Genomic DNA, 21,413 nt, shown 5'->3' on the forward strand with positions numbered 1-21,413 from the left:
CAATTCGTATACAGAATGTAAGCGAAATATACATTAATTGTAACCAGTGGTAGAACTCACTAAGACAAACACTTTTTCTATACAGCATTTTTTCAAAATTGCATTTTTTAAAATCATTTTTCCGCCTTTTATGAAATGCTCCGACAAAGAAAAGTAATAATAAATAATAGTCGCAACCAACGGTAACCGTTTCATACGATAATCTTGTCGAATAGGTAACTTTGGTTCCACCCGAAAAATTGTTGGTCTTGACGTGTTCTATTACCAGTTAAAATTAATGTATTTATTTCATTTACAGTCTGTATTTACGTTCTCCTAAAAACCCATACCTCCATTCTAGAGAAGTCGGCTAATGACACGTACTTAAAAAAAATACGATATTAAGCTCAGTGGCAAATAATTGTTTTTGGATAATATATGTGTATACTTCAGAACTTTTTATTAATTTTATATTTGTTTAAAGCTTTGAAAGCACAAAACCAAAGAGTAAGGCAACGTGCGACATCTGATTAATTAACTTTTCTTTTACACATGACGGACGGGACAAAAAATCTTGTGTATGAAAACAGCTCTAAAAAATTTATACAGACAGATTTTAATTATTAAAAATTTTAACAATATTAAAATTAGGCAGTGGAAATTAAAAATTCTTGGTTTTGTTTAACAACTTAAGAAATAACAACAAAATTTTATGTTTGCGATAACGGATGGGACAGTAATGGTCATAAAGATAAAAAAGTAATATTATACTAATGAGTTTACTTATTGATTTCCATTTTCTGAACGACCTGAAACTAGAAAAGTACTCTTCGAAAATTTTCACCAGTTTAGTATGTAAGTATGTAAGTATTTTGTACAAGGTGAGTAAATAGTGGGTTATTTCTGGCATGTCCTAAGATGCAACCAAAAATACTATTTGCAGTTACCATTTGGATACTTTGTTTGACTTTAACATTAATTGAACCAACATTGGTTTTTATCTTTTAAATAATAATAGTCCGTAATGAAATTTTAGCAAAACTGAGAAGACAAATTTGCCTATGCTCAGAATAATGTAATAGATTAGTTTCGAACTTTTTTAACGACTATTAGCTGTCTGGTCAGCTGTAATCAGTATTTTTATTAGTTTTCATTTATGAAATATTGCTTAATCTTATCCTATCCCTGCTTAGATAATATCACAAAGTAGAAATTACAGAAAATTCAAAATAGTTGTTGTAGGTTCATTTTTGGTTTGAACAAATACGATCATGTTTCGTCTAAAATACTCAACCTACGTTGGTTGAAAGTTAAAAATATGTATCGACACCAATTGGGTACACTTATGTTTAAACTTATGACAACTTCGTTTCCATTCTACCTTGGAAAAAAAAATAGATTTAGAAATGGCATTTATAATGTCAACATTCGTCATAAAACTCTAATTTCTATGCCTCAATTTAGATCATCTAACTTTCAACGCTCGCTAACTTATAATGGTGTTAAAGTTTTTAACTTCACTGAGCTCGAAAAATAAATTTCGTACACTCTACAAAGATTTCTTGTTCTCACATGGTTAATTATGGTTTTCATCATCGCATGCTACGTTTCCATTTCCATATCTACTCTTTTGCTTCTTCCTTAGTTTTAAGTTTTCTATTTGTACTTTTCTAAAGTTATTTATATTACTTGTTTTATTTTTCTTATTGTTTAATATTTTTGTATTTCATTTTTTGGGGGGTTGAGTTGAATAGTCTTCGACCAGATTTCGCCCCTACAGAGTTTGTATATTTATTTATTTAATATATTTTATTTTTCCTTAATAAAGGCCTATTATTATTATTATTATTGGTTGCATATTAAAAAAATCAGAAATAACCTACTATTGACTCACCCTGTATTATCGCCTACAAGGCAATGTATGTAACTTTTAGAATCCAATAAATTACTTCAATTTAAGTGATTATCCTCTCCAAAAAACTATTTAGTCGCAAAATACATTAAATATAAACCGAATGGTGTATTTTAAAACAATTTACGAAAATCATTTTGAAATTTCTGTGTCAGGTTGCGTTTTTCTTGGAATGGCAGTTTTATAGATTAGCTTACTTATTATAAAGAGTAGAATTTTTTAATGGAATATAATTCATAACATGGATATAGGCGATTTTTGAGAAAATTCTTGAAGCAGGTCAATTTTTATTTTTTCTTGAAATAAAGTGCGCAAGAAAAAATAAAAATTAACTTGTTTCGAGAATTTTCACAAAAATCCTCTACAAGCTGATTGACGATAGACGTCAAGCCGTCCAAGGGTAAAATGCACAGCAAATACATTCTACGATGTAATTTTAAATGAACTACAGTATTTTATAGCAGAAGTCCGTTCGAAAAACTTTTATAGCAATGCAAAATTTGTAAGACGAAGCGAAGCCACATAATACTGCCAAGACAAGACTCTAATAATCGCGCCTTGAGTTTTTGTAGTACATAACATTTTGGAAACAATTTTTTGTTTTATAAAGTATTTACGAATTATTCGTCGCCACCATCACCAGGAGTAAATTCCTGGCTTAGTCAGTTATCTTTGGTGTCTAAGTTACTTTTACACTGTGAGTACAAAAAAATTAAAATCTGCTTCTGTTTCATACGAAAATCTAAACAAATAGTGAAGATTTTTTGAATTCTAAGATGTTAAAAGTCATTCTTATTTCTGATAGGCTCGTATCTAGTAGTATTGCCCACTATTTTCCTCTTGTTTCCTATTTTGCGTAGAGGAAAGCTTGGATAAGAGCGAGGGAAAATATTAAAAAAACAGTTAATTTATTCACACTGTATTGAAAATTGTTTACTTCCTTGCCGTTGGGTGGTTGAAATTGGCCCCCCTGTTCTTGTGTTCTTTTATTGGTTGTTGCATGTTGGCATAACTGCACATGAAGGCATCCATCTGCTCATTTCCCTATCTGCTCGTCAATCCATTTAATCAAATGTCAGTACGCTGAATCCTCCCGATCCCCAACAAAAACCCGATTTAATAAATCACAGTAGCAAATTGACGAGACGGCTGTGTCGGGTGTTGAAAGAAAGAACTGAAAGGACTTGTGTAATCTCGTTTCTTCCTCGTCCGGCCGTCGTAAGTGGTTCAGGTGCAACTTGTGTGGTCAAACAATGGCGAAGTTGTCGAGTGCGGACAGCCGCACAATGCCATATTTTCCCTTAAGAGATGTGCACTTCGAACTCTAATTATGCAACCTTTTCCGTCACAACTTTAATGCAGTCATAGATTCCGGCGAGCGATGTTTGCGCACCTCAATGGCGTAATATTTCCTGCTCCTGCGGAGTCGCTTTTCCCTCCTTTTGACTTTCTCTGCGGCTGGCCGTAAAATAAGCGTCATCTGTGTCGATTGTTTAGTGCTAAGTCCGCTGAATATTCATACGATGGCGGAGTGCGGCCATATGGCCGTGACGTATTTATTTTCGTGCGCTTTCAATCTCGTTGCTGTCATAATTTCATTAAGTATCGCTTTCGGACATAATGGGCGATTCACGACGCCGAGGCTGTTATTAGACCGCGATACCACTTTCTGTTTCACACGTATCATTTCTTGCGTGAGTGAAACACGAATTCCGATCTACATATGGAACAATAAAGCACTAGTCCGAGTTCCCTCCGGTCATAAAGCTCCAATGTAATGACCCATCGATGATCTGTAATACACATGGATGCCTCACATGGTAGCAATTTTTAAGACGGAAATTCCACAACGCGATTACTGTGGTTGCGCTACAGACAAAGACATGACTGATTAGCACTTGGTCATCGAAATTACTTCCCTGGTCATAAATTAATTGACCACTGGACAACCGACCATTAAGGCTCAAATACCACACTTTTGTACTTTGCTCTAATGTTTAAGTTTACGTGTAAATACAAGTCGAGTACGCAACAATATCTCACCCGAGATGTTAGTTAAAATTTTCAGCTTGGTGATGGCATAGGTCAGGCAGGAGTCGTGAGCTTGCACACTCCAAGCTATAATCGTCCGCATCATCCAGCTCATCGAGCCGTCAAAATAATCACATTTGCGCAAATCAGACTTTGGTAAAGATCGTTTAATGTGATTTACGTGATCAAATCGAGTAATTAAATTTAACTATAATGCTTCGTCCGCTCCATCTAACTGTATTACAACGGAGTTTATTAATTATCGAACGTAAGACAAGTAGTTGCAAAACAATCAAACGGTCGCCTTTAACATGTCTTTCATTCTAGCGGCACAATCCCGGATCATTAATTTGACATGTTAAGAGATTCAATAACGCGGATGTCTTCCGCTTCAGGTCCATCATCAGATCATCATTATAATATTTGTCGGGGGCCTCACATAAGAGATGACGTGACAACTAATCGCCGCTTTAATTGGAATCATGTCGGAATAGAACAATTCCATCTTATCGTCGGCTTGTTTGTCATTATTTTTTTCTTCACTGTTGATTTGACATTTTAATATTCCGTAATTAAATAGTAATGGGACGCGGACGCGCGTTTATTGCTCGGCCGCTCTAATCACCACTTCCATGCTTTACGACAGAATTAAACAATAATTAGTTATAATATTTTGCATTATTGCATTTTTTCGACTACACGTAATTCGTTTCAGACGTATAAGGAATTACTTTATCATTACCGCGATCTAAACACAACCAGTAACAGGAACTAAAGTTCGCATGGAATCAATTCTTTGAGAGTAAAAGTTACACTTTTCAACCAACACCCACACCCTCGCTCTTCTGCGGTAGAGATGTCGATTACCCTTAAAGACTTCGCAAAATGCTCGGAACTTTTTTCTCAATATTTGGTCCTCCGAGCCGGATTCTAAAGAAATGAATAGAGACAAGGTCAAGTACACGTTGTTCAGAAGTATGATTTCAAATAGAAGATTAACATGAAAAGCTTTGTAAAATTATTGTTCTTTAAAACATGTGTGAAAAGCCTGACACTAAACATGGTCCTTCAAGCCGGATTCTAAAAAAATGAATGGAAACAAGTTTAAGTTAAGTATAGTTAATTTTAACATCGCCGTCGTACATAAGTACAACTTCAAATATCAACGTTCGTCATCCACAAGTTATCAAGTTATCATTAAAATGCGCTTGTAAAATGCTCTATGTCTTAAAATATGGTGTCAAAAACCAAGACTAAACATGGTCCTTCGAGCCGGAGTTTAATAAAAATCACTGCAATCAAATTCCACATAGGAACAGTTTCTTGAAACAGATAATCAAGTTATTATAAAAGACTTGGTAAAATGTTCTCTGACTAATTTTTTTCAAAACCTTTGGAAACAAACTAGATTAAACATTAATCATTGTTAAGATTTGTAGAAGAATGTAATTTGAGTTCCAAAAAATTAATAAATAAATAAATGAGTATTACACAAATAAAGATTCAAAAATTTTAAGAAGTTTTCCATTTAGTCACTCAAAATTTTGTCAAAAATTATCCAAAAAAAATATTTTTTTGTTTTTTTTTTCAAAGTTTTTGAGATAAAAACGAAAAATTTTGTTAATTGCAACTGGAAATCACAAAACTAAGTTACATACTGTTCCTTTTTTCCAAAATTTAAGCAAGTTGTCCAGCCAAAAGTGCAATTATTTTGAGAAATTTTGTCAACCAACACCCACACCCCTTCTGCGATGTGAGTTGTCGAAGATTATCCTTAAAGACTTCGTAAAATGCTCGCTATCCCATTTTTTCTCAAATTATGTTCGAAAAACCCAACGTTAAACTTGGTCCTCCGAGCCGGATCATAAAGAAATGAGTGGAGACGAGTCAAGTCTACCAGCGGTTAAATTACAACGTTGTCCAGAAGTACTATTTCAAATAAACGCCTTTTGTAGAAGATTAACATGAAAAGCTTTGTAAAATAATTGTTTTTTAAAACATATGTGAAAAACCTCACACTAAATATGGCCCTTCGAACCGGATTCTAAAAAAATCAATGAAAACAAGTTTAAGTTAAGTATCGTTAATTTTAACGTCGCCGTTTTCCATAAATACAACTTTAAATATCAACATTCGTCATCCACAAGTAGGACTTCAAGTTATCATTAAAGTGCTTGTAAAATGCTCTATGTCTTGAAACATGGTGTCAAAGACCAAGACTAAACATGGTCCTTCGAGCCGGATTTTTATAAAACTCACTGCAAACAAATTCCACTTAGGAATATGCTTTCAAGTCAACAGTTTCTTGAAAAAGGTAATCAAGTTATTATAAAAAACTTGGTAAAATGTTCTCTGACTGTTTTTTTTTTCAAAACCTTTGGAAACAAACTACATTAAACATTAAAAATTGTTGACATTTGTAGAAGAATGTAACTTATGTTCCGAAAAAAAACACACAATTAGTATTACACAAATAAAGATTACAAAATTTAAATAACTTTTCCATTTAGTCACTCGAGATTTTGTCAAAAATTATCCAAAAAAAAGTATTCTTTGTGTTTTTTTAAGTTTTTGAGATAAAAACGAGAAATTTTGTTAACTGCAACGAGAGATTACAAAACTAAGTTGAATACTCTACCTTTTTTCCAAAATTTAAGTAAGATGTTTAGCCAAAAGTGCAGTGATTGTGAGAAATTTTGTCAACCAACACCCACACCCTCGCCCTTCTGCGGTATGAGTTGTCGAAGATTATCCTTAAAGACTTCGTAAAATGCTCGCTATCCACTTTTTTCTCAAATTATGTTGGAAAAACCCAACGCTAAACTTGGTCCTCCGAGCCGGATCATAAAGAAATGAGTGGAGACGAGTCAAGTCTACGAGCGGTTAAATTACAACCTTGTCCAGAAGTACTATTTTAAATAAATGCCCTTTGTAGAAGGTTAACAGGAAAACCTTTGTAAAAGTATTGTTTTTTACAACATGTGTGAAAAGCCTGACACTACATGTGGTCCTTCGAGCCGGATTCTAAAAAATGATTGGAAACAAGTCTAATTTTAACGTTGCCGGCGTCCATAAGTATAACTTCAAATACGTTCGTCATCCACAAGTCCGACTTCAAGTTATCATTAAAGTGCTTCTAAAAGACCAAGACTAATCATGGTCCTTCGAGCCGGATTTTAATAAAAATGATTGCAAACAAATGCCACTTAAGAATACGCCTTCAAGTCAACAGATTCTTGAAAAAGGTAATCAAGTTAATCAAGACTTGGTAAAATGTCCTCTGATTTATTTTACTCAAAACTTTTAGAAACAAACTACACTAAACATGGTCCTTCGAGCCGGATTCTAGGAAAATGCGTGGGAACAATATCAACATTATCAAGTACGACTTCAAGTGTTTTGATAAAACATGTCCACGATCAAAAAACCTCATTATAACAAATCTGCTTCACTTCTGCGGTGTTGAACTTCTTAATTAATGTGTTTCCTGTATGTGGCATGTCAAATCCCGGATTATCTCGAAATCTGGGTCTAAACAATCGGTATTAGAGTTAAGATTCCTCCTCAGTGCACGTCTGTCGGTTGCATTCTGTCTCGGCACATTTGCTTTTACGATCGGAACATCTCTTGCAATAGTAAACCGCCCGCTGGTACGCATTGCGCCACCGCAAATGTACAAAGATGCAAACATTTGTCATATGATAACAATGAGCCGTTGAACCGAATCACGTCGTCCGCATTCCTTGGAAAAAACCCTACCACCACACTTCATGGTTGTTATTAGTGTGTGTGCAGTGGTCTCGTGGAGGTGGTCTGCAATCTCTTGAATAATTGCCGTTTTAACAGCGGAAAAATGATTGCGTGCTACTTCTATCATCATAAGCCACCACACATACTGGATCTAGGAAAGTGGCTCAACGGGATTTTTCCTAAGCGCGAGCCGTAATTATATACATCTCGCGTCTGCCAATTTTAAGGTTGTTTTGCCAGCAATAAGCGAGTTTGATTCATAATAGAGGAAAGTTAATGTTGTACCAAGGCTGCGGTTTGCGAGATTGCCGACAATTATCTCTACTGCTCCAAACCCCAACTAATCGACCTATTCTTCCCCATCCCACTCCCGCTCGATATTAATTAAACAAAACTTTTTCCCACTCGCCTCCGATCTAAATATAAAATCAACCAAGAAGCAACAATGCCTCATAATGTAATTACAAACTCACTTCTACACTCGCTGAATAAATTACAACAATACGCTTGAGAAATTTCGCTGCAAGAATGGCGAAAAAACAGATGGTTCGTATGCACTTGCGCTCACATAGAATGCAAAACTGAAAGTTGTAATTTTCACCAAAATCAAAGCGCAATTCACCTGTGAAACCACCGTTGCTTCGTCTGTACATTTGCCCAATCCGTTTGGAATCGAGCACACATGACTGGGTCCACAAAGGGCCGCCTTGCCATCAGTTATTATGTTGTGTCCCTATTAAAATTTCTGACCTAGAAAACGCTCCTTAATTACATTACGGACCTCTAAACAACAATTAAACGAATTTTGAGGGTTTGTGGAGTCACCCTTGGAGAAAACTCGCTTAAATTAGCATTGTTTACGATTCAACGGCGTTTGTTTTAGATGAAAAAGGGGAAAAAAGCAGCGCTGCATCGAACGCTTCGCTTTAATGAAATAATTTTGTACCGTTAAGAAACAGGCTAAAAACTGATATCAATTACCATGCAAACAATGGTTAACACCTATTATTTTCCTTAATATGCCCCACAAGTCAACGTCAACCCAGTTGGAATTTTTACCACCGACGAAATTTATAGAGCGTTGTACAATTATCTCCGACGAGGATACAATTAGTTGGATATTATCTGTAGAATCGGTGTTATTATCGGCGACGGCGGTGCTTTTTTCCGAGGAGAATTTATGGTGCTAATATATTCAATTAATCAGCGATCGGAGCGCAAAAATTCTTATTAAATTCTTAATGCAGAAATTGATTTTGCATTTTTGTACCTTCAAGGAGCGTCCAAGCAATAAATCGCTCTTTTATGCCGTTACATCTTCCACTTTTTCGACCAACAGGTGTCCAAAACTCGTTCAAGAGTAATTACGATCATATTTGGGAGCAGTTCGACCCGTCTTTGTCAGTAAATCGTAGGACAATCCCTTTCAATAATCCTATCGTTTCTTGTCAATACGTCGATTAATAAAGATTGATCGTTCGCAGGCACATTCTCCCAAATCAAATATATCTTTTCGCCGTATTCGCCCCGGTGTTCGATCATGGAGTGAAGACAGCTGTAAAATTCCTCGAATTTCGAGCAATGGCGATCCTGATACAAACTCCACTGCAATTTTTTCAACTAAGAGAATCCCAATTCCCTACTGAACATTCCCAATAAATCGTTTGTCGGTGACGTGTGTTTCTGCAACATTCTCGTCCGGCCCCAGTCGTCGAAATTTACACCCTTATTAGTATAACGGATGGGAGGACGTTGTCGTTTTTGTTTGCCCGGTAGATATTTCATTGTAGCGCTCTCGGTACGACCTTCTCGACTCGTTAGATAAATCAGTGAGCATCGCCAACAGGACCTGGCGTCCTCTTCCTGTGCTTATTCTTTACGAGACACCCTCTTTCCTCAATTACGACACGAAGGGTGGCCAACAGGACAAACACCACCAGAGGTGGATTATTCCACTGAGGGCCCCACAAACACGTAAGGTGATTTGGTCAACATTTTATCAAATTTAAAATCAATGTAATATGCAGATGATTATAAGCAAAAATATTTAGAAAACTACTAAAAAATCATAACATTCAAAATTTCGTGCGTTCTTTATATCGTGTTCCACATACAGCGTGGAATTTTTAGCTGGAATAAAATTCATAACATTGAAATTCCTGAAACACTTCAATTTTTATTTTTCCTTGCCAACTATTTGGTGCATATAGTTTTTGTGTCTGTCGTCAGAAATGCACAGCCACCTCTAACTGTTTTTTTTCTCCAAATGTAATGGTGTGTTTCAAGTGACAACTCGTATGAATGCCCTTTTCGCAAGCATTAAAACATTAAAACTATTTGTTTTTTGATTTTTTTCAAAGCCTACGTGATAAAAAAATAAAAACCAATTTTACAAGTTGAACATTATTTACTGCAACAATTGTTCAAAATAAGCACCGTTCCTCTCCTAGAAAATAACATAACGATAGTAGCATGAATTTCTAGTATTTTGCAACATTTCCAGTGTGACTTGTCTAATTTTAACTTATAAAAATTGGTTTTCAGTTTTTTATCGCGTAGGCTTTAAAAATATTAAGAAAACAAAAAGTGCGTTGTATTCCTTGCAAAGTGCTCTTTCACATGAGGTGACACTTGACATACCGTTACATTTGAAAAAAAAAGTTAAAGGTGGCTGGGCATTTTTGAAAACAGATAAACAAAAACCACATGCACCAAATGATGGGTAATATAAAACAAAACGCGACCTGTTCCTGGAATTTTTACAAAAATTGCCTATATCCAAGTTATGAATTTTATTCCAGTTAAAAATTCCACACTGTATTTTTGCCAAAAATATTTTTCAAATTAGAGATCAATGTTTTGCAAAATTTTGCTAAATTAGATAATAGTGTAGAAATGTTCACATCATGCTTAATTTTCGAGCGTTTTGGCACCTTTTTCAACTAGAAACGAAAATGTTTGTCAAAAGTTCGACTGAAAAATTTTACATTTCAAAAAAAAAAAAAATTAGTGTTGCCTCTAAAAATTTTTTTTAAACTATTATAATAGGAAGTAATGTATCCCAAAAACAAAGAAATACTAAGTACAAAATTAAGTAGGTACACTGGAAGTTTTCTCAATAATCTTGCATAGCTTAAACAAGTTTCTGAAATGAAATCTGGTTAGGTCTTTTTTTAAGCGTTTTAGACCTTTTTAACTCAAAACGCAATTCTTCGTCAAAATTTTAGCAAAAATGACAAATTTTTGAGTTTCACAAAAAATTTGTTGATACCGCCTTTTTTAAGCCTCTTTTAAAAAACAAATTTAATAGGATTTATTGTAACCAAAAAAAAAATATATACAAAAACAAAAAATACAACATACAAAATTTTAATACGATTTTCAGCAAGACATTCACTTATTCGTGAAATTATGTGAAGAATTACCCAAAAACATTGTTGACGAAGGTCGAAAGTGGTCTCCTTCATTGTCTTAACAAGTTTTTGATATCAGAACAAATTTTTTTTCAAAAGATTTTCTTAAAATGATACGAGAAATCATGAAATTAGTTCAGGAATAACAATATCTTGACTTTTTCGAGCGTTTTGCACTGTGCATAACTATAAATTTAATTATTTGTCAAAATTTCACCAATAACACCTAAAAATGATGCTATTTCTAATTTTTACAAGCATTTCCTTATTTCGCAAAATTTTGAAAAAGTCATTTTAAAAATCGTCGACGTAGTTCGAAAGTGGTCTTTTTCAGTAGCTAAACAAGTCTTTTGAAAGCTGAGAGTTTCGAGAGATTTAAATAAACCGCATAATAATCAGTAAATTGGGTCAGAAATAATATTATTTCTCCTTTTTTCTAGCGTTTTTCAACTAGAATCGCAATTGTTGGTCAAAATTTCGTCAAAGATAAGCTCAAAAATTGTTGAGATTTGTAGAAGAATGTCACTTGTATAAAAAAAAATAGGTAATACACAAATAAAGATTCCAAAATTCCATCCCGTCAAGCGAAACTTACCCAAAAGAAAGTAGTGTTCTTTTTGTCTTGTTTTCAAAGTTTTTGGGCTAAAGACTCCGCTGTTTCTAGAGATTTTGTTAATCGCAACGAGAAATCACAAATAGGGTTCCATTTTTCCAAGATTTAAGCAAGTTGTTTAGTCAAATGTAAAATTATTGGTAGAAATTTTACCATAAACTGGTTTAGAATTAAAATATTTAAACCTTTTTAAACGCTACTGCAATAGCTACTTATGTATTGTGCTAGTACCTAGAGGATTATTTTAGAACCTGAAAACTTTCTCTTGGTTTTACCTTTCTATCTAATTTTCCAATTGCTTGTAAATCTTCTGGTGGTCTTTTTTATTTCTTTACTCTTAAAACTAGACGTCCTACTTCAAACCTTTATTAAGTGTTAAAGAGATACTCTTCAGTTCGACCTCAGGTTAGAAAATAATACCAAAATTGCGCCAAAGTTTTCCCTTGGTCATGCTGTGTTTAATGTTTGCGTTGGTCTCAAAAGGTTGTTTTCAGAATCAAAGTCTGAAAAATGGCCAAGTTGTTTGTTTGACATGCTTCGCTCGCCAATTTGCGTATCAATGGGTAATTTTGAAGATGAAAAAGCTGTTATAATGGTATTTCTATGCCCTGGCAAAACCGTGTTCATTGTCTCCAGAAGGTTTAGAAACTGGGACATCATTTTTCGATGCGTGAGACCATGTTTTCGAACTTGGCCGTCCCCGAGGGTCGGTCCTCATTCCCATGGTCGTCTTGTTGTTTACTTACGCGATTACTGTAATCAAAATCGGCAACATTTGAAACAATATTGCCCATTATCCGAAGAGATTCTTCATTATGGTCGCGTTGTTTATTTAGATCTTCGGTCTTTATTGAAAGGTGCACAACGGTCAGGCTGTTTATGTCAATGAGATGCAATAATGTAAGAAGAATGCGTTGCTGGATTGCAACGCGATTCTTCTATCGTAACTGTAAAACACACGATTGTGCCTTTCGTGAATTCTACAAACCTAGATTGAGCGCAAAAATGCGGCGATTTTGTTTTTTCGCGAGATTCCGAGATGTAAAACCATTTGTCGGTTGTGCTATTGTGTTGCTTTCATAAATGAGAACACCTACTTGGCTACAGCTCATTATAGCTGCAATATAAGCCAGCGGTCTTGCATAATACATTGGCGAAAATTTGCATATTGCATATCCCTGCAGGTTGTGCTCTTTTACTCGTCGCTATTTTATATTATACTAATAAGAAAAAATTGGTACTTATTAAATGCCTTTATTACAACACGACTTGATAGCAATTATATGCCTCGTGGGTAGGCTAATTCAGCTTACAAAATGAATAGCACTATTGTGCGCCAATATTTTTCATTTCGCTGGAAAAAAATGGTACGAGGATTAGTCCTGATTGCGCCTTTCGCACGTTCCTGCATTACCGAAAACAATATAACCCGAAATAACTGAAAAATATATCATTTTGGCGCTCGTATTGCGGCAATATATTTGCGTTAGCTTTTTGAAACTGCGCGCTTTAATTCGTCGAAAGTGATTTTTCACATTTCCCTGCCCATGGAAGAGAGATTCTCACGGATATAAGGAAGGAATGTGGCGCGGTCCGCTTTAAAACCTGCTTATCGGCAGCCAGCATCCGGCAACAATTATTTTCACTAGACGCATAATAACGATTATTTTGCGACAGATATAGAACAACTACTTGCATATTATTATTTCTCTCGGTTGCATTAATTAATGACGCGGATGGCGTAACGGTAATGCCACCTACCGCGTATCAGGCTTGACCATCGTTATCTATGATCTCGGTCGCGTTCCGAGGCGAAACAATATGTGACAGGAGAGCAGCTTGTCGCGCGAGAAACTTGTCAAAAGATGGAGCGAATAAGACGCACACATGGCGAACGTTGGGGCAATTAAAGCTCGACAGGTTTGGGACACCGTGCTCACACAATATCCCACGAAAAACGCACTTTTGACCAAACCCGATGCTCAAATTTTGCGTTTGTAGATCTTATCTAAATCGATTCAGAAATGCGACACGCAATTAAAAAAGTGTACACTGTTATAACACTACTTGCTTTAATGGGTCGAGTCTATAACAGTAGCCACGCAATTGCGTCAAACCATCCTTAGGAGATACCAATCTTTTTGGCCTTTCTCAAGTTGTTGACTTTTCAATAACCCAGTCTTGGAATTATATCTTTACGTAAAATGCCAGAAGAAAAAAAAACGGTTTTTGACCCCATTTCAACTAAGAATAAATTTGCAAGCGAATAAGCGCATCAGCGAATTAGCGAATCACAACAATATAATAAAGAAGGAATTTCAGAAAAAGATCCTCAGACATACAAGCAAAGTGACAATTGGCGAATAAAAGCGGAAAAGAAAAAGAATAATAAAAAAAGTACGCAATTAGCAAATAGAGCGCATAAATGATTAAACAAACAAGAAAAAGAAGAACAAATAAGCAAGTAGTTCCACATCAAATAAAACTGTTACACAGGATAAAAAACTCAATAAAGCTAGTACCTATTTTTCGGTGTGTGGCAGAAATTGCAAACTCTTAGCTCACCAAAATCTATTACGCAGTCTAAAAAAAATGAGCTAAAAGCCGCAAAACCAACCACAGACCAAATAAGCTAACAAGCGAACAAAGAAAGCAGCAAACAGCACCTCAATAAATTAATAAAAAAGCTATTTGTTCAAAGAATTAAAACAGAAAAGTTAAATCAGTGTTGCTTCTTCCTAGTACAACATAACGATTATCGCCTTGTGAGCCAGAAGCGAATAAGCGAACGAAAGAGTAGCATATAACTCTCAATTCATGCATAACAAGGCTAATAACAGTAAGTATTAAAACAGAAGTGATCAGATTGAAAAAGTAGACTAATACGAGAATAAGAAACGAGCGAACTGATAAATGTTTACAGACGGGTAAGCGAATCAGCGAATGGCTTTAAAGCTTGTTTTTAAAATTGCTGTTTAACTTTAGATAACGATATCTGAGAATATTTAATATAATTCTGGGATACTTAAACTTCGGAAAATTAATAAAAAATAGGTTACCCTTATTTTTAATAGATTTTCAGTATTAAGGCCAAAAATAGCAATTTTTGATCGCGTGACGTAGTAGGCCGAGCTACTCCCATTTCAAAGCGCGCATGCGCATGCGAATGATTAAAGAAGGCCTGAGCACTGTTTTTCATGAGTTGTATAAACTGATTTAGGTTCATTTTTGTGTTTGTTATGTTATGTTTATGCAATGTTTGTTTATTTTTTATATTTTATTACGTCAGGTTAGTGAACAAATCAAAAAGGTAGTGGGCGGTTTGGACGCCATGATGACTTAAAATTAATTTTTTTGGCATTCTTGCAAATTTTTGAGCATAGATCTCGTAGAACTTGTTTCATTAGGTATAAAATTAACAAAATCTACGATTTGCGGGACGAGCTCATTATAAAAACGTGGATCAGTAGATCGAGAAACTTAAAATTGTATTATGGCAAAATTGTGTCAGTGTTTCCGCTCCCTATTACAACATAAAGTCTCCGTCGCTCCATAAATGTCCAAAAAAGTGCCAATTTGATCTGATTACATGCTTAGCATGATCTCTTTTTCGCCAAATGATGCTTTTAAAAGCTATTATTTTCAGCTCGTACGCCATTAGCGTTTCTGTCTCCTCGCTTCTGTTGTTCTATTTATATTTCGCCCAGTATCTGGAAATCATTAGCGAAAAGTGTGAATTTGTATTGACCATTGAGTAGTCGACAATGTCGCATTAATGCTTAATTTACATTAACGACGCCGTAAAGTTTAACGTAACGCATGTAACATAAGATTAAAACAAAGTAACTGTACACTTAATTAAGTCTGTGCATAAATACTGATCGAGTCTAAAATGATAAAGTAGGTATCGTTACTACCCACCTTAAGGTATCATATGGCAATAAACTACTAGTAAGTTATTAAGTGTGATTTAAAGGTTACGTAATTTATTCGAAAAGTAAGATTTATCGCTAGGTGTTAATGTAATACCCAACAAAGAATTGAGGAGGTTTGGCATCAATTTCGTCGGTTCGCCATCAAATTCGATTAGCGCTGTTATCGTTTTTGTAGTGGTCTTTCTGACTAATTACATCATTTATTTCAAGTTGACAATATTACGCGCTAAATTTAGCGTGACAATTGGATTTGGCGCTTCTGTTATTACAGTTAATGCAACTCTCGACTCCGGTGATTAATTCTTAGGTTTGGGTTTCGGTCGTGACGATGATACATCACGCACAACGCGACATGTTTAACGTGAGCACCTTTTTTTTCCTATATGTACAATATATATTTCGCTTCTCGTACCGAAATGATAAATCAACAATAATAAACGGTTCGGCGTTTCCTTTTTTCCCCCTTAAATAATTCAGGAATGATGAATGGAAAATTTTTATGAGCTTTTGTACGATTCGCGGCCATTGTGGTGTGGCGGTCGTTACGTAATTGATTTACTGTGTTCCTTTTTTGATTGCACTATTGCTCTCTCATATAATACACGTCGGTGGACATATGGCTGTATTAAAAGCTGGATTTATCGACGATTAAGACACCACTGCTCGCACGTTGTGGTCGATTTATCCGCGACGAGACGTTCGCAACGAAATTTATTTTAGAAGTCTCACACTTCTAATGCGGTCTAGAATCTAACATTTAAAGAAAAAAATGAGATACCATCACAATTTCAACTAAAATTGTGTAGTTTGTAGAAATACGGTAATAGCAGAGGGCCTAGAACAACACCCTGTGGCACACTTAAAACTACGCTCCGACCAACCGAAGTTCGCCAGATACGTTTGTAGATATTTTTAATAACCAACTTGTTTGAGGTCAGGCTATCTTATCGTCTGTCAGAAAATAAAAAATAGTAGAGGGTCTCAAAGAGCGCCCTGCGGCACACTCATTCCCACCCAACGCTTCACAACATTCCTTACAAATTCCGCCCGAAAACCCAAAAATTCTCGCAATATTAGTGATAAATCTTAATTATTACCCATTGACCGTATTTTTTTCACGCGACTTTCGGGATTTTCACCGTTAGTGCAAAAACCTTGGCCCACGCGCGAATTTTTATTGCGCTAATATTTCAATGCAGAAAGGGTCAAGAGCTCGGATTTATCCGTCGGTTGTGCAACATGGCAAGTTTAATGCTCCCACTATCTCCATACAGGGGATAATTTTCGTAAAATTTATCGACAATCAATAGGTTACGGGCACCGAATGTTTGTGGGAATAGCCCCGGTCTTATAGTAGGAGGAATAATTGTCGATCTTTATTTATGACGCTTTTTTCTGGCCCACGGTTCAGACAATACCGTAAAGTTTTATCGACGCGAACGCTACTTATCGTATTAACTCTGACCTCGACCCCCAATCGCGCGAAAATTTGGACCGCCTCCCTCTCGATTAAATCTATTCATAAATTAATTTCGGATTGGTCGTAAATCACGGTTTTACTCAACCGCTAATTGGCCACAATTAGACGCCGTAAAAAATAACACAATTACATGTCCCGTCATAAACGCACTGTTGCCTCATTGGATTTCCACCGTTACGGGACCGAAATCCTCTCTTCTTCGAAAATACTCCATTAATTTAATTATCTCGGTGACTGATGCAAGCAATTAAGCCTCTTCCTGTTTTTCGGTTTGGAAATAAAGGAATCGCTTCTAATTGCGTGTAATAAAAATCAGGAGAGTTGCGAGAGAAATGCACTTTTTACAGTTCGATGGTGATTGCTTCATTTTTCAACGATTTCCTATCGGAATGGACGCGGAAAGTCGTTAATTTCAATTTTGTGATTGATTTAATGCCACGAAAAACTATTACTACTGCGCTCAGCTTGAGATATCTACACGATTCTCACAGTTTTACCGCAAGAAACACATAATTCAAAATTATTCCAAAAAACTGGACAAGATCGAGATTGACGTAAATTGCACGAGACTCAAGATGATATCTTAATTAGTCAGTTGTTACGCAAGGAACCACTCAGGACCCGCTGTTTTTCATCGACGGCAAAAAAACACCAAAAAAATCAACCGCAAGCTTCTGATCCACTTTTATGCCTCATTATTCAAAATTGGCCTTAATTGCTTTCTTATCACATACTCAAAAAGTGCTAACCCGCAAGGGTCCACTAGGGGACCATTGCTTTCCCCCTGTAGGTTAAAAAACTGCATAAATCAGGGCGTTTTCCCTTCATTTCCCTTTCCTAATACTTAGTCATCCCCTAAAAAGTGTTTTCCCGTCCCCACTTCCCGTTTCCCTTTGAATTTTAATCTCGGTACCTGGAAGAGCTCATCTCATCCGGGCTCGTCTTGCACGTATCCCGAATCAGACATTAATTTATGTAAAACGCATTAAATAAAGGTACAGTGACCCGTACATGTGTGCGCACAGGAAATCTTTCGGCATAATTAAAACGTTGTGCATTCGAGGCGCAATTTTCACAAGATGAATTCCGAAATACTGCACACAATACCTAATTTAGAAGTGCACGGGTGAATACAATGAAAATTCAATTAAGATTTCGCGTTCAACAACACACGATTCAAGACTTAAAGCCGTTAATTTATGTGTGTGGCTTGTGCACTTCCATTCCGGGAATTTTCACTGTTTTGCAGATTTCGGGAGATGCCCGCGCGACCTCGCTTTTAATTATATTATGAAAATTCGGCCACAAATTAACTGAAATGTAATAAATCGTCGAGTCCTGTTATGACACGACCTAATTGAATTTCGATAAATAATAATTTGTATTTAATTAATAAATTTACAAGCTGATTAATTGCCAAGTTGCCAGGATACGGAATTGTTTTGATTGTTTTTCAGGCTGAAACCTACATTTCAGTCGACCATAAACACACAAATAGACTAATTTATGATCGATTCTTTCGAGACTGATTTTAGAATAAATTTGTAAATATAATTCCCACGAGAGATGATAAAATGGCAGTACCGCAAGGCTCCGTTTCGGATCCTTTCCTCTTCCTTGTATCGTAACCGGCGACCTACCCGAGAGTAGTGTAATAATAACAATAAATAATCTCTTAACCAAGTCGTCACAATTAACTGGTTAAGTAGCCGCGGCCATGATAGCTTAATGATTATTATTATGGTAGCTTGGCTAAAAGTAGGATCTTCGAACTGCTCCATCTATCAATAGTGCAGCGATTGCGAATTCCTTGGGGCTTTCAGTGGCCCATTTAAAAACGCTCCGACGTTACATATTAGATCGAATAATCTGCGAGATAATCTCTGGGTATTAATTACAGCGAAACCATTAGCGATTACCACGTAATTGGATATGATCATGTCAGTTGATGTAATTATTCAACGAAAAATTCCATCAGTATGCGTCCGAACCGTTATCTTTAACATTTATTTCATCATTATTACGTACCATACGAGAAGAAAACAGAATAACCATCTTATTACGTTCCATTATGATGCAGCTTTGAATAGGTATTTTTTCCAAAAGCTCACTTACGCACAAACCTCGAAAAGATGATGATGGAATTCAAAGTCACTCACCTGAAAAAAGAAAATAAACAAAGAATTAGAAACAATGGACGTTTTTACTTTCTTTGCGTTTCGCTACAGGTCTTTATCTGATGTGGCATCGCAAATTGCCACTTGAAACTTGTTCTGTCAATACAACAATCGATGATAATAATCAATAAAGAACGGCCTTGAAAAGCTCTCTTGTTTTCGCAACAATTGAATTTTTACAGGTCTCACTTCGAATTTTTCACCTCTCAAAATTGTAATTGGACGAACAGTAAGTGCATAGGGGCGTAACACCTGTCCATACACTACTGACAAGGCAGAAAATTAAAAGGTATTTGTCTTGGGATTTAACAATGTATAGCATGGGACCTAAATTATAGCCTTGCGGCGCCTCTATTGTTACACCAACACACTAAAATTGTTTACTAAATAAATTGGATGAAAAATATCGCTTGATCGCGCAACATGAGTCCAGGAATTAGCAACGAGTATCAAGGAAATAAATATAATTCATGTCAATCTTATAAATGGTATCAAAACCATCTGACGCCACAATAATCGTTTTTTCAAACTTATTCATATGTAAATCCACAATTTGTAATAATTCATTTCAGAAAAAACGATCTTCCGTCACTGATAACTTGTAGCAATTAAGCGACAATCTTTATAGCCATCTGTAGCATCATGAAACACGAAATAATTTATCGACAGATAAGTTCAATTAAACCAACAAAGTTGACAACGTTCTAAAATAACTCTTGCCAGAACCCGAAAGCCAGTGGGAAGAAAGTGAAGAGACAATGGCCACATTTTTCTGAAAAATCCTCTTGAAACAACACCAGATGGCGTCTAAATTAAAGCACTAACAGGAATCTTCGCACATCGTGCGATATTTTCCTCAATTAACACATGAATGGCGCGGTCACGGTCAACGCACCTTCACCAACTGCTTACCGGCTCAAAAATAAAATTTATTTGTATAAATTTTCATCATGCATTATGGAGGAATAACGCATCTTTCCGGTCAACGTCACTACAATTACCATAAATTATGGCACTGGAGGTATTCGACGCGAAACTTTTCCCGCTTTCGGTTTCAAAGAATTTCGTTTTTATGACTGATATAAAAGGAAATTTGCAATATGTTGGCGAGGTTTACGACTCGACGAAATGCAGCGGCTCGTGAGGCGAGGTGTGCCGTTGCGTAATTAGAAGATTGATTACGCGATGGTTAACCCAGTTCCAGGGAATATGTAATGACTTGATTAAGACAACCAACTCGGATTCCACGAAGAATAAAAATTACAAAAACTCCATGGCAGATAAGAAAAAAAATAGAAAAAAAAACTATTACAACTTGCTGAACAGGAGGTACAGTCACGATCAAAGAGAATGACACCCCTACAAAGCCAAAGTGCGACTAAAATCTTCTAGGTCATAAATTTCAACAAACTGTTCAGCTAGTTAAAATAATATCCAGCTAGTTTATAAACTAGACACATTAAACGTATCACATCGATTCTTTTTGATCGTGACTGTACCTACCAGTCAAAGTTCTCAAATTTTTGACTAATACTCCAATTAGTATTATTATAAAAAACACTCAATACAGATTGCTAATACTCTCAACACCAGCACTAGTGCTAGGAATATAGCACTAGTGCTATGAATATAATTTTAGTTCTAGCCAGGTTTAGTCAGTCTAGTGCTTGATTACGCGATGGTTAACCCAGTTCCAGGGAATATGTAATGACTTGATTAAGACAACCAACTCGGATTCCACGAAGAATAAAAATTACAAAAACTCCATGGCAGATAAGAAAAAAAATAGAAAAAAATGTATTACAACTTGCTGAACAGGAGGTACAGTCACGATCAAAGAGAATGACACCCCTACAAAGCCAAAGTGCGACTAAAATCTTCTAGGTCATAAATTTCAACAAACTGTTCAGCTAGTTAACACAATATCCAGCTAGTTTATAAACTAGACACATTAAACGTATCACATCGATTCTTTTTGATCGTGACTGTACCTACCAGTCAAAGTTCTCAAATTTTTGACTAATATTCCAATTAGTATTATTATAAAAAAACACTCAATACAGATTGTTACTACTCTCAACACCAGTACTAGTGCTAGGAATATAGCACTAATGCTATGAATA

The 21,413-nt window shown here is 35.7% G+C and overlaps 1 protein-coding gene and 1 long non-coding RNA gene across 4 annotated transcripts in view; both read right to left on the minus strand.

The window, feature by feature from the left end:
- Atg16 (Autophagy-related 16) overlaps nt 1-21,413 on the minus strand; it is a 230,182-nt gene that overhangs the window by 49,649 nt on the left and 159,120 nt on the right. The window lies entirely within an intron of this gene.
- Nucleotides 2,809-20,196, minus strand: LOC135266767 (uncharacterized). The gene is made up of 3 exons (XR_010334918.1): nt 20,017-20,196; nt 19,142-19,272; nt 2,809-3,684 (listed from the first exon to the last, which is right to left on the minus strand). It is a non-coding gene; the product is annotated as an uncharacterized LOC135266767 (long non-coding RNA).

This window comes from Tribolium castaneum, chromosome 7, assembly GCF_031307605.1.
Source record: "Tribolium castaneum strain GA2 chromosome 7, icTriCast1.1, whole genome shotgun sequence".
NCBI lineage: Eukaryota > Metazoa > Arthropoda > Insecta > Coleoptera > Tenebrionidae > Tribolium > Tribolium castaneum.